The sequence below is a fragment of the Chrysemys picta genome, unplaced genomic scaffold, assembly GCF_011386835.1.
Source record: "Chrysemys picta bellii isolate R12L10 unplaced genomic scaffold, ASM1138683v2 scaf1320, whole genome shotgun sequence".
In the NCBI taxonomy this organism is placed as follows: domain Eukaryota; kingdom Metazoa; phylum Chordata; order Testudines; family Emydidae; genus Chrysemys; species Chrysemys picta.
This window is the reverse complement of record NW_027054027.1, coordinates 12,985-17,720: the sequence shown is the minus strand read 5'-3', so window position 1 is coordinate 17,720 and position 4,736 is coordinate 12,985. Positions and strand designations below refer to the sequence as shown.

The following is a 4,736-nucleotide window of genomic DNA, read 5'->3' as shown; positions in this document are numbered from 1 at the left end:
GATCATGGGCTTCCAGGCCCCCAGCTTCTGGGACCCTGGGAGTCCTGGCTCTCAAATTTGCAACTCCCTGGCACCTCTAGCTCCCAGAGTTTCCTGGGTTCCCAGCACCGGGATAGTCTGAGAGCAGACTGCCCTGGGCCAAGGCTTCCAATAGAGCTAGGTTGAGAATAGTAATTCTGTTTCACAAAGAGTTTTGAACTTTGGGGAGAGGGGTTCCCACAAATAGGAACAAAATCCAAATTTGAAATCTCTAAATTCTGTGCAAAACGGAATTATCATTCCAACCCTCTCACATAAAAATGGTACAGAACAGGCCCAACACTCTCTATTGTACTCTGTAACCCCCATTTCATGGTTATCTAGCTATCTAATCTAGTATTCAGATTTTCTTTGAGGTTCTCAGTGGCAATAAAGAAGAATAGACGGGTGAGACTGTGGGAGCAGGGATGTCATCCCCATCCTCCTAATGTTCTCCTCCTCCGTAAAACACCTCTCTTCCCTGGGGCCTAAAATCTCTTCACTCTGACATGAGCAATACCCAGGGAGTCCACAGCACGCATTGTAAATGGAGTCTAATCAAGATCGGTTGAACTGGGGTTGGAGAGATCTGTTCACATACATCGTCAAAGTAGGTCCGGATCTGTTGGGTGAGGTCTTTGAAGGAAGAACCTATGTCCTTCTCTTTCAGCTCCTTCAGGACTTTGGCCAGTGCTTTCATGCTCTCGCCAATGACTTCTGAACTGAAAATGTCATGTAAGGCCCCGATCAGTATGTCCAGAAGAAACTTCTTGTGCTTTTTCACCTGTACAAACATATGACATTAAAGAACACTTATCACTGATCACACTTCTAATAAGTTTTCTTTAGCAATTATGAAGCTGTGGGAATTTCATCAACCCCGTCTCCCCCCAGAGACCTATAGCTATATTTCAGACCAGGTGCTAGCTACAATGAGCCCAACTTGGTGCCATAATACACCTGTGTAATTCTATTATTAGATTCCTAGTTACTTAGATTCCAAGGCCAAAAGGGACCATTGTGATTATCCGGTCTGACCTCCTGCATAATATAGAACTTCCCCGAAATAGTCTCTGTTTGAACTAGAACGTATCTTTTAGAAAAACATCCAATCTTGATTTTAAAATTGCTAGGGACAGAGAATCCACCACAACCTTTGGTAAATTGTTCCAATGGTTAATTAAAATTACCATTAAAAATGTATGCCTTATTTCCAGTCTGAATTAGCCTAGCTTCATTTTTCCCCATTGAATCTTGTTATACCTTTGTTTGCTAATGTGAAGAACCCATTATCAAAATTTATTCCCCATGTGAGTAGTTATAGACTGTCCTCAAGTCACTCCTTAACCTTCTCTTTGTAAAGCTAAATAGATTGAGCTCCTTGAGTCTATCACTAAAGGGATATTTTCCAATCCTTGCGACTCTTCTCTGAATCCTCTCTAATTTATCAGCATCCTTCTTGAACTGTGGACACCTGATCTGGACACAGTATTCCAGCAGTGCTCACATGAGTGCCATAGTCAGAGGGAAAATAACTTCTTTACTCTTCTTCAAGATTCCTCTGTTTATACCTCCAAGGATCATTTCAGCCCTTTTGGCCACAACTTCGTATTGGGAGCTTATGTTCAACGGATTATCTGCCATGACTCAAGTTTTTTTCAGCATCATTGCTTCCTGCGGTAGAGTCTCTCATCCTGTAAGTATGGCCTACATTTTTTGTTCCCAGATGTATACATTTACATATGGTCATATTAAAGTGCACATTGTTGACTTATGCCCAGCTTACCAAAGGATCCAGCTTGCTCTATGTTTACTGCAAAGAGGTTACTAGGGTATGTGAGAGAGCAGAATTTGGCCTAGTGCATTTTGTGCAGCCTCTGGAAACTCTGAACAACTCTCTCTCTTGGTTTCTCTAGTTATGCTGCATTCTATTCAGTAATCTCTCTTACCTTCTCAGGCGCCCCATAGACTAAATTTCCCAGGCCTCTCACAGCCATCTGGCGGACAATGCTGTTCCTATCCTGTGACCTTTCTTCCAAGATGCTCAAGACAGACTTAAGGAACTTCTTCTCCCTGAGCATGGGGTCACTCATTAGCTGAAATAAAATCAACATGTCCATTAGCCCCAATATGATCATTAAGATTGGGAATATAATTTGAGCAGACATGGAATACACTAAAAACAACAAGGAGTCCTCCTACAGCCACAGTCTTGTGGATACAGACTAATATGGCTCCCCCTCTGACACTTGGCACATAAGACACTGTAACTTTATTATTCCACACAAATGAGAAATGTCTTAAAACATGGAGCTTTCCTTTTGGGCACTATAATAGGGATCCACTCACCTCTTGAGAGCCTCTTAGTGGCTGGGTCTGGTACCACAGTCCTTTTCTCACCCCTGGCGCACCCTGCCAGCCGACCTCAGTGAGTCTTCTGTGGCTCAGGCCTCTGGCTGCGTCCCAAAGTCCAAATGAACCCCTTCTGGGGTAGTCAAGAACAATCCCATTGCCCTCACTAGGGTCTCCAGCCCCAACTCTGGGTCCTTGAAATTCTGCCCTTTGTTCAAGCTCTCCATAAGCACTGTCCCCTCCATGGGGCTTATGCCACTGTAGATGGTGGGGGAACCAGGGCCTGCCCATAACTCTGGGTTCCAAACCATGGACCCTGGAAACAGTAGCTAGGCACTGCTTGATTTCAGTTCATTTTTGCTTCTTCCTACCGGCCACTTTTAGCTTCACCCTCACCTCCGGGTTAAAGTTCTTAGGGACCCTCTTCCTGCAAATCCAGCTTAAGCAAATGCTGCCAGAATCAAACTCTGGCTATCCCCTGAATTTCTGTGGCCAGAGAGCAGCCCCCTTTCTTGCCCCTCCAGGTCCTGCCAGGAACTGACCTGCTAAGGCCCTGCAGCTCCTTTCAGCTGAGCCTGATGGGCTCTGATTGGCTGCTTTCATGAGGCCTCTCTAGTCAGACCCAGATTTGTGGCTGTTTGCCTGGGGCAGGGTGTAGTAGGACCACGGGGCCTCTTGTAAGGGGCCTCAAAGCCCAGGTACAGCCCGTCACAGGCACAGATCGATTGTTTTTCTTAGAACCAGATGAGCCCCTAAGATAGCTGCTTAGCATAAGTGGGAAATATGATGCCGATGTTAGAGGAAGGCTGTGGAAAGGGCGGATGGTCCAGCTGTTATCACACTAGCCCAGGACTTAGGAGACCCAGGTTCAATTTCCTGCTCTCTCAAAGACCTTGGGCAAGTCACTTAGCCCTTCTGTGCATCAGCTCCCTGCCTGTAAAATAGGAATCATTGTGCTTCCCTACCTCCCAGGAGTGTCGTAGGGATACATACATTAAAGAGTTTTGAGGTACTCAGATACTACAGTAATGAGAACCTAAGATAGATGTGAATGTATTTGTATGGTGCTTGTTTTATAGTATTAGGACACTAGGTTCATTCAGAAGTTCTGCTGAGCTAAACCAAGATCAGGAGCTGTTGGTTAGTATCAGCACTAGGACTTGGCAGAAGAGGTCCAGGAATTCAAACTCTGTCTGTATCTCTCTCAGTCAGCACCAGTGGTTGTGTAGCTAGCATAGGCAATGACAGCAATAAAAATATCAGAGAGAGAATGACTCAGAAAGGTGTAATGAAATTGATTGTGAGGTTTCCATATAAAGGAGGACCCATTCTACTATCTAAAATGACAATTACTCCTATGAACTGAACTGTACAACTCCCGAAAGAAAGGCAAACATGAGACAACAGTCTAATGGTGAAACTGCTCTTCAGAACCCTGTGTCTTACCTGGGCAAGGAAAGCTGTGCTGGTGACTCGGAGGTTTTCTGTTGGGGAATTCACCCAGGGGAGGAGGCTCTGTAAGATCTCAGGTGTTATTAGTTCAGCTCTTAGCAGAACACTGGAAGACAAAATAAACCGCTTATGGGGTAGATTGCACACTTCAAAAACTCAGCTGCTCTGAGCATACAGCTCTGATATCTATGAATGGGAGCTGTGTGTTTCCACCCAGGGCACCCCCCACAAAGCTATAAACTGGAGGTTCCCTCTCAGTCACTCTATTTGCTACTGATTCCCAAGGATAAAATCATGCCTCCTAGATCTCTTACCTCACCAGCAGACACACTCCCTCATGGTGAGTCTTGGGGTTTTCAAGCAGACTCTGTGTTCTCTGCTCCCTGAGCGCTCTCCCCAGTCTCTCATTCCCAGCTTTGAAAAGCACAGCCTCTAATGCTTGGATAGAAAGCCTGGGGAAAGAGAGGCACAGAACTGCAGCAAGCAGTAGGAAGGTGCAGCCTGAACAGAGCGAAGAAGCCCTGGTTACTTGTCAGGGCTGCTGTTCATCGACAGTTCATCCATTGGCAATATCCTGGACACCAGTGTCCCTGGAAGGACTTGATGCCGGGAGGTAAGTTTCAGTCTCATACGTCTCATATGACTAGTTTTGCTAGGGACAAAATTTTGCAATCATTTTTCCTTTCTGCAAGGAGTCTGGGCACTAGCAGAATACAATGATATGGAAAAGATACATGATCAGGACCCAAACACTGGGGACATAGAGTGTGGTGATCAGTAATGGACATTTTGGGGTCATATCTCCAGATAGGATGTGACAGAGTGCTGAGGGTTTGCACTTGAGTCAGCACTCTGGTCACTATTAGTACTAATTTGGTTCCTCACAGAAGGCCTAATTGGACAGAGGTGTACCT

General features: G+C 45.4%; 1 long non-coding RNA gene across 1 annotated transcript; it reads right to left on the bottom strand.

Annotated features, from left to right (window-relative positions):
• Nucleotides 1-1,798: 1,798 nt before the first annotated feature.
• Nucleotides 1,799-4,253, bottom strand: LOC135979866 (uncharacterized). Its single transcript, XR_010597104.1, has 3 exons — nt 4,137-4,253; nt 3,817-3,928; nt 1,799-2,114 (listed from the first exon to the last, which is right to left on the bottom strand). It is a non-coding gene; the product is annotated as an uncharacterized LOC135979866 (long non-coding RNA).
• Between the last annotated feature and the right edge of the window lie 483 nt (nt 4,254-4,736).